Below are 13,200 nucleotides of genomic sequence, written 5' to 3'. Positions count from 1 at the left end.
ACAGTCACGTGAAAAAGTAAGTACACCCCATGTAAAGTTTTGACTTTTTCAACATATTTCAACATACAGCTATTTGATCTTCATTTCAACAATATTGATAGATAAAGGTGATATAATATAACAAATATCATGAAACATTTACATTTTGTAGTCCATTGTATACTTTAAATAAACATAAATGCAAATTTCGCATGTGGAAAAAGTAAGTACACCCTTGGCTCTAATAGGTGGTATTGCCCCCTTTGGCAGAAACAACCTCAAGTAGGCGTTTCTTATAACTGTCTACCAGTCTCTGACATCGACTGGGAGAAATTTTTGCCCACTCCTCCATGCAGAATTCTTTCAGCTGTGTGATGTTTGAGGGGTTTCTTGCATGCACAGCTCGTTTCAAATCCCCCCACAACATCTCGATGGGATTTAGATCCGGGCTTTGACTTGGCCATTCCAGAACCCTCCAGTTCTTTCTTTTCAGCCATTCCTTGGTGGATTTACTGGTATGTTTAGGGTCATTGTTATGTTGCAAGGTCCACCTTCGGTTGAACTTCAACTTTCTGACAGATGGCCTCACATTATCCTCAAGCACCCTCTGGTACAATGAAGAATTCATAGTGGATTCTATGATGGTGAGCTGCCCAGGCCATGATACAGCAAAGCTGCCCCAAACCATAATATTTCCACCACCATGCTTTACAGTTGGTATCAGGTTATTGTGGTCAAATGCTGTCTTTGGTTTTCGCCAAAAATGTCTTCTGGTACTATGGCCAAATAGCTCTACCTTTGACTCATCTGTCCAGAGTCCATTGTTCCAGAAGTGCTGGTCTTTGCCTCGGTGTTCATTGGCAAACTTTAGTCTTGCCCTGATGTTCTTTCTGGATAGCAAAGGATTCCTCGTGGCACACCTCCCATGTAGATCAAATATGTGCAGCCTCTTTCTAATGGTAGACTCGTGCACTTTGACATCAACAGTGGCAAGAGCTACCTGCAGGTCCCGTGATGACATTCTGTGGTTCTTAGAGACTTCTTTCAGCATCTTGCGGTCTGCTCTCGGGCTGAACTTGCTGGGGCGGCCTGGCCTGAACAAGTTGGCAGTTGTTTTTGAATCTTCTCCACTTTTAGATGATCTTCCGGACAGTCGAATGATTGATTTCAAATTGTTTGGAGATCTTTTTAAATCCCTTCCCAAACTCGTAGGCATCTATAACCTTCTTTCTGAAGGCCTCAGAGAGCTCATTTGATCTAGGCATGGTGACGCCGCACACTTCAACAACAAAGAGCAAACCAAACTAAATGTCTGAGGTTTAAATAAGACATGTTCCTCCAAGATCCTCTCTAACGATATTCTAATCATTTGCACCTGAGCTGGTGCACCTGATTCTAATTTTAGGTATTTGAAGTAGTGATAAATGTCGGGGTGTACTTACTTTTTCCACATACGAAATTTGCATTTATGTTTATTTAAATTATACAATGGACTACAAAATGTAAATGTTTCATGATATTTGTTATATTATATCACCTTTATCTATCAATATTGTTGAAATGAAGATCAAATAGCTGTATGTTGAAATATGTTGAAAAAGTCAAAACTTTACATGGGGTGTACTTACTTTTTCACGTGACTGTATATATATATATATATATACTGTATATACTCATTGCTGCAACACCTTGTCTATGAAGCACCTTGTCTATGAATAAACATCGTTCGCGAATACAGACTGGGCAGCTCCAAGACATTATCAAAAGAACATGAGCAAAAGACATGAAACTTACAGGTGTAAACATATCAAAAGAAAATGGCCTCATGTTGGCATTGGTCATATAAGAAAAGTTGAAAACAGGGATAAAGAAATTAAAATGTTAAAGATAACCTCAATGATATTTTGTTGATCAGGAAAATAATCTTTTCAAGCAAAGGAGCTGTAGGTATAGCCTGATCTTCATTGCCACACGTCATTGTGAGACACCTGCATCTTACCCAAGGGATCAAACCCTTACACCATCCAATTATAAATCTTTTAAAATACACATTGCACTTTGGAAATTAAGATCAGGAGATATCCTTGTCAAGATACAACTAAAATAAATATTATATAATTTGGGATGGCAGGATGCCTTAGAGGTATACACACTCATCTATAAGCTGTCTAGCTTGGGCTTGAATCCCAACCTAGCTTTAAAATGCCATCCTGGTGTTTCAGAGGCAGGGTGATTCATTAATGTGTGAGTGCCGTCCCTCGGATGGATATTAAATGGGCGTCTCATCTTCCAGAATTCGTTGGTGGACGTTAAAGATCCAATAGTGTTCTTCGTAAAGTGTTGGCTAGCTCTCACCGGCACACTGAACAAATTCCAACTTCCTGAGCCGGAGTTTTAAAATGTTTAAAAAAAAAAATCTTAAAAAATTCTTTTTTCATTTTTCAAAAAACATTTTTCATTAAAAATGTTTAAAATGTTTTTAAAAGATGAAAAACTTTTTTTGTCGTGTGTACCCTGTAGTGAAGACCTCAGGGCGACAGATGACAAAATGAGCTTTAACTCTGAGGCGTATACCCAAACTATGGTGGTTCCTTTGGCACGCGCAGGGGTGGAGGGTAGCAAGGCTTCTCTGCACTGATTTCACTGGGTGTCCTCGAACCCACAAACAAATAAACAAGACAGAACACAAGGGATTAAAATTGTAACAAATAGGTTCAATGAAAATAATGCAGGCAATAACAAAATGAAAGGTAAAACCAAACTAATTCCTATATTGAGGTGCCTCCATACGGACTCGTATACAACACAAGGGGATGATGAAATAAAAATAAAATGTGGTGTGGTGCATTGGGCGATACTCCGCCTGGCGTCCTTGACCGGTCTTGGAACCACCGCATGGGAACCGCACAAGATGGCGCGCAGTCGCACCCATAGCAGCCACTGACCCGCGGAGCGACGGCCAAACTCCTTCCTCCTCCCAACTATCGCGATCCACAGGGCCCTGCCACTCGCTTCACTAGCATGCATTGCTCCATGCGCAGCCACCTCCGTCGAGGGCACAGGGAGAGAGAGAGCAAAATGCGTCCGCCTTACACGCAGCCAGCAACAGAGAGCGCGTGAATGCGACCGCCGGCGACCAGCCTGGGACCGAAAGAGATGCGTCTGCCTTCCACAAACCCAGCACAGAGGGAGAGAGGGAGAGAGGGAGAGAGGGAGAGAGGGAGAGAGAGAGAGAGAGAGAGAGAGAGCGAGCGCACAAAATGGCAGTGGTCTCGCCTTTTTCCTCCAGCGCTAGAATGTTTGTTGATGACGTCACACTCTAACCAATCATGCAGCGCCGTCGCATCGCCCCATCATTCCTCCACCAATCATCCTTTGGGGCGTGGCCTCACGGCCATTCTTAGCGCCCATCGAGAAGATTCGGCTGGGCGAGATTGTAGTGTCTGAGTACAGTCGGCGATTATGTTGTTTGCAATTATGTGCCGAGTGCATGGCTGGCCGAATAAATGCCATAAGAACAAAGGGAAAAAAAATCACAGTCGCTTACACAATGGGAATTTACCCTTATGCCCTAACTAATGAGCATAGCTCCACCCCTTGCATGGAGACACATAACGCTTACACGGACATCCGGCCCTAACTTCGATACATCGAGGTGGCTTCTTCGCCACATTCGGAGCACACTACTCTATACAATTCTACCTCGACTGAGGTATTTCATTACCTACCCCCACACGTGTATCAATATGTAAAGATGTTTGAAAAAAAAAAGATGACAAAAAAATCAATAATAATAATAAAAATAAAAATATGTAAAGATGTTAAAACTGGTGTTTTTTAGTCGACCACATGAAAAATAATATCCTTTTTGTCTGCTGGCATTTATCCTTTTATTAATTTGCTCATTGGTGCATTTAATTGAAAAAATAATCACAAGAAGATAAATTCTCTTCATGGGACAAACTGTCAACGAATTGAATGAAGGAATGTTTTAAGGCTTTCCTTTACTTTAATAAGCCATACAGGCCACAATGATAAATGTTTATGCCTCCGCTGATAAAGTCGCCGGAGGCATTATGTTTTTGGGTTGTCCGTCCGTCCGTACATACGTATGTCCGTCCGTACGGGCTAAACCTCATTTTTCTCTGCAACCATATGTCCGATTGAGATGAAATTTTCAGGGTAGGAGTGACACCCATGCAGAATGTTTTCATGATAATTGTGATGCAATAGGTCACGTGATAGGGCAGCCATCTTGGATTAAAAGCAAATAATAAAAAATGATTTCTCGGAAACCGCTGAATGGAAAAATTTGAAACTTGGCACATTGTCAAGTACTCCCAATGGGGAACAAAAGTATGATAATGATGACATCATAGGTGAAGTGGTATACCAGCCAAAAATGTTTTTATGGAATTCCTTATCCTAAAAATCTGAAATTGCATGCACCTGATCTATGACCCATTTGTATTGAAATATTACATTTATGACATCATAGGTCACATGGTTTGGCAGCCATGTTGGATTGAAGGAAAATATTAAATTATTATATCTCTGAAACCGCTCACCCCATTGATGCGAAATTTTACAAATATAATCTAACAGCACTGTTGCATATAGTTTGAAAATGATGATGTCATAGGTCACGTGGTTTGGCGGCCATCTTGGATAGAAAAACTAACCTGATCCGATCAACACAAAACTTCACAAACATGATCCACTACCCACACATATGCAGAGTGATGGCATCTACCCATTGTGGGACTATGCGGAGGAATGTTGGCGACACTTCTCTGAGGCATATTGGTGATGCCAACACTTGAGTAAACAATCTTAGGTAGATCGGAATCCTTGTTAAAATTCTGCTCAAATGTTTGTTTGTTATTTTGTGTCCAAAGTTACAACTGTGATACAGCTTACTCTAATCCACATGAATGTCACGATTATTAAGTGGAATTCCAAGATTCCACAATAAAAATACACAGGAAATCGACTTCCAAATAAAAAACAAGAAATTTCAGGTGGAGGCAAACAGAGACCATATGATATCAATATTTCTGCAACGCACAACTGAGGTCTGCAATTATATGTTCATAAATGTGTGTTAATGTGCTGTAAAGAAACTGCTTTTTACATTTCGATTTGTCAAGTTTTATGGACCACGTTATTACCTAAAATGCCAACTGTTATACAGCTAACCTGATTATCAGTCAGCGTGCCAGCTTTAGAAGCTTTTTTCTGATTTCATAAAAACCAGATCCATCACCCAACCCATCTTTGCTTCTGGCTATCATCAGTGATGAGGAGATACCCCCCAGGAGCTCAGTTGCCAAGTAGATATCCCCTGTTGGTCATCATTCCAGTTAACAGGTGCTGTATATATATATTGTTGCGGATATGAGGCCTGTATTTTTTTGATTGTGTTGTATTGTGGTAAATTGGTGATGATTATTGTTTATTCTGCGCCCCCTGCCTCCGGAGCTGTGTAAAGGTGAAAGGGCATCCCATAATTAGTCCACAAGCATACACGTCAGCCAAGTAATAGAATACCCCTGTTGATAGTTATCTCTTATTCTGTGTTTTAGGGTAAGGCTGTGTCTCCCATTAATTGAAGTACTCCATTGCACCAGTGAAAGAGAATAGATCCCCTTTCATTCCCATCCCCAAAATCCCCATTTCCTTCACATCCCCTTTCGTCATTGCCGAGCCTCGATTGCCCATATTACCTCCCCTCCAAAACCACCATTGAACATGTGCTCTCGTCGGAGAAGAAAGGCGTGCCCGCCCGTCGTCATCAAGGGCGGAGCCAGAGGGTCGCGCGACCAACCAGGGCCGAGGTGAGCACCCCGATGGGCGTGTCCTGAAGGCCGGCGGCTTAATCGCCGGAGGCGTTATAAAGGCGCGCACGCAGGAAGCAAGAGAGTCGGTTGCAAGAGAGAGAGTCGTGATGAGTCAGTCAGTGGAGTCGGTGGTCAGTTGGTTGCGTTGGTTGCGGTGAGGAGTCGGTGGTGGTGGTCAGTTGGTTGCGTTGGTTGCGGTGAGGAGTCGGTGGTAAAGAGTGAACGAACGCACAAGAAAGAGTTGAGGGTTTGGACCAGATGCGTCAGACGAGGCCTGGCAAAGCACGCGACGTCCACAGCAGCCACAACAGCAGCGTGGGGCCTGAACGGCGGCTGCTAAACGCGCCGGTTGTGCTGCAGGACCCCCCTTGGACCTTCCTCTCCCTCCAGCCATCCACCTCCTGCCTTTCCACCCTTCTTGTGTACGTGAGTTTGTTTTGTTTGTTCTGTCCCTGGGTATTTAATTAAGTCTGTAGGTAAGCTAATATTTGCACTGTGTCACCTGCGTCTTATGTGTTGTAAATAAACCTTGATTGCTCCTTTTTGCTTGTGTAAATAATAAATCCCATTACTCGTCTGTACGTCTTCTCGTTTTATTCCTTTTCCTCTTTGCATTTCGTCGTTTTAGTCTTTTCCCAGATTGGGCAGCTGCGGTGCGATACGGCCAAAGTTCTGGGTGAATCGGGTGAGTCGGGGATCCTGTAACGGTCGCGGTTGGACCATCCGCTCGGCCCATCATACCATCTAAACCGCGATCAGTAACAATATATATATATATATATATATATATATATATATATATATATATATATATATATATATATATATACACATATATTTATATATATATATATATATATATATATATATATATATATATATATATATATATATATATATATATACAATACACTACTTAGCACAGGGTAGGTTTTGTTGAATTGCCTTTTCCTCCCAAATGTAGGTTCCGTGCTGCTACAGCAGCTCCATAGCGAGGACTACACTGGGTGGTTTGCCTTTGCCATCACAATCGTAGTCAGACCAGTAATTATGGATTTGACTGTGGTGGTGGCAACAGCTTGTGTACTCCTGGCAAAAGCTACGTTCGGGTCATTGATGTCCATCAACTAATGCAAGAAGACGGGACACCTACCTTAACGTCCATCTGAAGGACGGCACGCTCATTGATGCATCGCCATACCAGCAGAGCATCAATTTGACAATTTGTAGCCAGGTTCGGAAATCAACTTCAGACTAAACAACTCAGAGGTAAATGCGCTACCTCTGCACAATCCTGTTTGACTTCCTGCATCTACCTTTTTAATACCTTCATGATATGATATTTCATTAATTTTCCCTATCTCTATCTTACTAAACATCATAAAAATTGACCTTGCATGTTTATTCTTCACAACATGTGGATGATAAATTTTGCTTTACTTGTTCACTCTTCAATTGCTTGCCTTAAAACAACTTCTCACTTTTCATGACTTTGAGTGAGTGTTAAATTATGGAAAGAGAAAGAACTAGAACGGCACTTTATGACATCGCGACGGATGTGCCTCGGCCCATATTATTACATCATTATACATACTTGTGCCAAGTTTGATTTACATCTCCACCTGTTCTCTCAAACATCACATCTTTACCTGACATGACCTCTGACCTTTGATCCCGAAATCTAATCAGTTCATCTTTTAATCATAGTATGTACTTGTACCAAGTTTGGTCAAAATCCCATCACTGGTTCACAAGTTAGCACAGTAACAGAATTTTTACCTAATGGGACCTCTGACCTTTGACCTCTTGACCCCATAATGTAATCCATTTGTCTTTTCATAATGATACATACTTGTACCAAGTTTGACTTACCTTCAGCCGTTCTTTAGTTATCGCGGTTGCGAAAACCTATTACAGACTCTGACCTTTGACCTCTTGACCCAAACATCTAATCAGTTCATTTTTACCTCATTATATAATCCTGTCCCAAGTTTGAATTAGATCACTTCAGCCATTCAGCGGTAACGAAAAACTATCATCGACAGACTGTGATATCACGGACGGACGCGTGGACGGAGGGGCACACGGATGGACGGACGGACAACCCAAAAACATAATTTCTCCGGCGACTTTGGTGGCAGAGACAGAAAAACATATTTATTTATTCCTTATTTATGCATCCCTGAGCGATATTATTAATTATGGTTGAATTAGTCTTTTTAACCCATTTAAGATCGAGGCTCATGGAAGTGTGGGGTGACAGAGAGTAAAAGATCAACGAATTATCAGTGCAGCATTGGGCCCACATTTAGACACAACATGCAAGGGTATTAATGGACATTAAAAAAAAAAAAAAAACACCTTTAGAGGCCATTTTTCCCCGCAAAGCGGGGGTTGGCCTTTTTCGGGAACCGTGGTTGTTGTTGTTTTTCGGTCCCCTTTCGGTATTAATGGACATAAAAAGAGGATAAAGAGGAGGGAAGGAAACACAGTCAGCTGCAAGTAAGAAAGTTGGGTTCAGTTAGATTAGGTTAATGGGAGTATAAAGGATTGTGGATAAGGATGGTGGGTGACATAATATGGTCATGTATCACCCGCATGAAACCCTGGAGGTTGGAGTGGGATTGAAAAGCCTCTGGAAGACAGTTTCACAAGTGAGAGACAAACAAGTTAAAACAAGATTGGACATACGCAGTAAGCCTGGACTTTGGAAGATAAAGCAGGAGAGCGTTACTGGAAGAACGTGTGCATCGTGGAGTTTCTATCGAAGTTTCGGACCATCGAAGGGCTAAGAAAGGAGAAAGAGCTAGACCGGAGGATCGGCAGTAAAACCAGAGATGTCACCAACCTGTCTGCGATGTGAGAGCAACAGACTTTGCGCTTCGCCTTCATCGCAGGAGATTCCAATAATTATTGAAAGCTTAACAATGCAAAGGTTCTCAGAGGCAGATGTGATGCTGAGGTGCCAGCCCACACGGGAGAGCAGTACTCCGTTGTGCTAAGATCAAATGCCATGTAGGTTGTGGGTTGTTCTGATTTTTCAAGGACTTAATTAGAGCGATGGAGGATGCACAGTCTTCGGCTTTGGAGGTCAGCTTTGCTATCCGGTTGGCAAAGGAGAGGTCATGACTGATGTTGAGGCCTATGAGCTAGTTCAAGAGACGTGTAGAAGTGTAACCAATTTTAAATGGTGAGACCTCTAAAATGTGGAACAAATGTGAACAACTATAGTTGAAAATGCGTTCCGCCATTTGCAATAAAGTTTTATATTTCCCAGAATGCATCTGGCTGTGAGGTCATTCAAAGCCATCCAGGCAAAGAAGAAACTTGTACCAACCAGGAATTGCACATTTGTAAGATACCAGATTCCCATTCAATAACAATTCCTCTTCAAATCATTATCCCTAATCATAATCGTTGGATCGCTTACATTACTTGGACAGGAATTAAGCTTTTGGCATTTGTCTTTCAAAGAGTTTATAATGCGCAGCTTGAGACAGAATAACAACAAGGATCTTCTTCTTCGATTTCATACCATTTTGCATCGTTTCCTCCACTCTGGTTTTATCAATATTTAAATCGCAACCTTTCCTCCATTTTCATTTTCGCAAATCTTGCGACTTGGGACTGCATTGTGGAATACAAAGGCTTTAACAGTGTATTTGGAATCAGCACTTATTTGAATCCATTTACGTCATATTGACGTCATATTGACGTCATATTGATATACCCAACAATAAAGTATTTTTATTTGCAAAATCGAAGATTTTTCAAGTATATTGGTCGGTCTTGTGTGTTATTCTGTCTGTTTGTTTGTCTGTCGATCACCTACAGGTCACAATTTTAAACCCATCTTCACGAAACTTCAACAGATGGCAGAGTTGGTGATAATATTAAGAAGCCTATCGATTTTGAGGTCAAAGGTCAAAGCTCAAGGTCAAACTTCTAAAATCATCAATTTTCATCTGACAAATCGTCACTTTTCATCTGATTAACTTGAGAATGAAACAGCAATTGCATAGTGCATCACTGAATTTGGAAACCAAATATGTTTTGAGGACATAAGGTTAAAGTTCAACACAAGGTCAAACTTCTAATATCATAGTTTTTCATTTGAAAAATGTTTTTTTTTTTAATCCGAATGACCCGAACTCTGATTAAAATCGTCAATTTTAATCTTAATGAAATGGACAATTTGGTGTATCCATGGTGACTTTTTTTGGAGAAGGGGGAGGAGGTGGGGGGGCGGGGGGGGAGGTGAGGGGTGGATTTTGCAAGTATCATGCTCTGCATGACGTCTTTCTTGTTTATTACTTGCAAAATCGAAGATTTTTCAAGTATATTGGTCGGTTGCGTTTGTGATTCAGTCTGTCTGTCTGTCTGTCTGTTTATCACCGGCCTACAGGTCACAATTCTAAACCGATCGTCACGAAACTTTACCAAGCTGTACAGGTCGTCCAAATTTAGAAGTCTATTGTTTTTGGGTTCAAAAGGTCAAAAGGTCAACATAGGCCAAAGGTCACCAACTTTGCCAAATTTCTAAAATCCTCAATTTTCATCCGATTGACTTGAAATTTGAAGAGGACTTGCATATCTGGTCACTGAATTCAACCACCAAGTATATTTGAGGTCAACATAGGCCAAAAGGTCAACATAGGCCACATTTCTAAAATCCTCAATTTTCATCCAATTGACTTGAAATTTGAAGAGGACTTGCATATCTGGTCACTGAATTCAACCACAAATTATATTTTAGGTAAACATAGGCCAAAAGGTCAACATAGGCCAAATTTCTAAAATCACCAATTTTCATTTGATTGACTTGAAATTCTAAGAGCATTTACATATCTGGTCACTGAATTCAACCACCAACTATTTTGAGGTCAACATAGGCCAAAAGGTCAACATAGGCCAAGTTTTTTAAATCCTCAATTTTCATCCGATTGACTTGAAAATTGAACAGCATTTGCACATTGAGTCACTAAATAGGGAAACTAACTATTTTTGAGGTGAAAAGGTCAAAGGTCAACTCGAGGTCAACCTTCCAAAATCATCATTTTTCATCTGAAAAATTGTCACTTTTCTTCCTGTTGACCCGAGCTTTGATCAAGATTGTCAATTTTAATCTTGATGAAATGGACAATTTGCTGTATCAATGGAATTTTTTTTCTTGGGGTGGGGGGCGGATTCTGCAACTATCGTGCTCCGCATGACGTCTTCTTGTTTATTTTGTCTTGATCGAAAATACGCATCCTTGTACACATACTTCATCAATTAATGGATTCAATGAATGAAGTTCAACAAGAATCATCGATGAAGCTTAAAGGAATTTTTAATTTCCCAATCCTACTTCTTATGTAGAAAACACAAATGTTGTTCACCAGCAAAAGTTCTAATTAGGCTTGAATTTTGGAATGTTTGTAAACTTTGACGTACCGGTAGTTGTGCTGTTTTGATTGGACTGAAAATTTTGTCTGTTTTCCACTCCTCCAAGTGTTGTTATCTGTCTTTACTTTCCATAAACAGGTGGTGTCCGATAGAAAAAGAGAGTTGACAGTAAATGACATAAACCTATTTAAGAAGTCGAGCGACTAGTCTAGGTGGTGTCTAGCAGTAATGTCTGGGGAGATCACTCTGGCTCTCCTGAATGAGAACTCATTAAAGACTGATCGAGGAGAGTCCTATGTTGGTTTCTTCCCCTCCGCGAATGTTCACTTACAGTGAGGCGTGCATACTGGGATGGCATTTTGACTTTGCAAGTGCAAATGACAAGTTAATTGCATTCCATCTCACCTGAAGAGGAAGGGGATGAGATAATCATCAGACTGTTTATCAAACAGAGCTTCTATATTGCTGAGGTCACATGTACGCCTGAAAGTGAGGTCATTGGAATACTCACCCAATAGCTGGTGGCATTAGTTCCTATTTGGAAAAATGGTAGAGATTTTTTGAGCCACGTTGATGGTTCGTTGCCTGTGTGACATTGGTACAGACTTGGTGCTTTTAGTTTGGGAGCTACTTGGTGCAGATTGCTGAAGACTGTGTTCATTGGTACTTTTGTTATGGTGGAGAATCTGAGACATCTCCTGGTCCATCCTTTGTTATATACCACAACTTAGGTATGGATACTGCTTGGTTATGGGCTCAGATCATGCACAGACTGACAATTCGGGCATGCGAGTGTCTGACTGAGGTGAAAAGGGTTGCACAGAGATATTCTTGCCACTATGAACCCACGTTCGAACATGGTACAGACATCAGCCTTTTTAACCCACAGCTACAGGGGCATGTGCACTATGTACTATGTGCCTGAACCTCTGCCCCACTCTCTCTCTCCACTTCTCTCTCTCTCTGCTTCTGTGCCTCTTCTCTCCCTGTCTATCTGCGTCTCTTTCGCTGTTTCCCTCTCTGTCTCCCACACTCCCTCTCTGTCTCCCATTCTCCCTCTCTGTCTCCCACTCTCCCTCTCTGTCTCCCACTCTCCCTCTCTGTCTCCCACTCTCCCTCTCTGTCTCCCACTCTCCCTCTCTGTCTCCCACTCCCCCCCCCCCCCTCCTCTGTCTCCCTGCCATCCTCTGTGTCTCCCTGTGTCTCCCTGTCTGTCTGTATGTCTGTCTCTCTCTCTCTCTCTCTCTCTCTCTCTCTCTCTCTCTCTCTCTCTCTCTCTCTCTCTCCCTCCCTCCCTCCCTCTCACTCTCTCTCTCTCTCTCTCCCTTCATTGTTCTGTGTGCTGAGTGCTCAAACTAATTATTACAATTATGATAATTATTCTATCATTACAATTTTAGGTGCTGTTATTTTTTTTTACGCATTTGTTATTTTTTTAAATTTCCATCCTGAAACTGGAGCTTCTCTCTTTTTCTTTCATATCTACCTTCCATTTTGTTTGTGTTTGTGTTTTTTTTTGTCCCCCATTTGTTTGTGTTTTGTTTATTTATTTTATGTTTGAAGACAATCGCTTGGTTTAAAAATCATATAAATTTCGCACTGTTACAGTATTGCTCTAAAAGAGTGTTTGAACGATCCACCTAAGGTGTATTCAAGGCTGTGCTTAAACTGAATAATTTACCTCTTGATTGTTTTCACATCGAATCGAATCGTGATTTGAATTTATAATTACAGCTGTCAATCTGCTGCAAGAGTTTGTTCAGTTTACATGTACATAACGTACATACATATTGGAAGTTTGTTCAGTTTAGATGTACATAATGTACATATTGTAGGTTTGTTCAGTTTACATGTACATAATGTACATATTGTAAGTTTGTTCAGTTTACATGTACATAATGTACATATTGTAGGTTTGTTCAGTTTACGTGTACATAATGTACATATTTGAGGTTTGTTCAGTTTACATGTACATAATGTACAAATTGGAGGT

General features: G+C 41.0%; 1 protein-coding gene across 1 annotated transcript in view; it reads right to left on the bottom strand.

Annotated features, from left to right (window-relative positions):
• Positions 1 to 13,200, bottom strand: part of LOC137429821 (semaphorin-6A-like) — a 328,190-nt gene that overhangs the window by 250,033 nt on the left and 64,957 nt on the right. The gene's annotated exons all lie outside the window — the stretch shown is intronic.

This window comes from Myxine glutinosa, chromosome 6 (genome assembly GCF_964187855.1).
Source record: "Myxine glutinosa chromosome 6, kmMyxGlut1.1, whole genome shotgun sequence".
NCBI lineage: Eukaryota > Metazoa > Chordata > Myxini > Myxiniformes > Myxinidae > Myxine > Myxine glutinosa.
The sequence above is the reverse complement of the archived record's forward strand: the minus strand, read 5'-3'. Positions and strand labels throughout refer to the sequence as shown.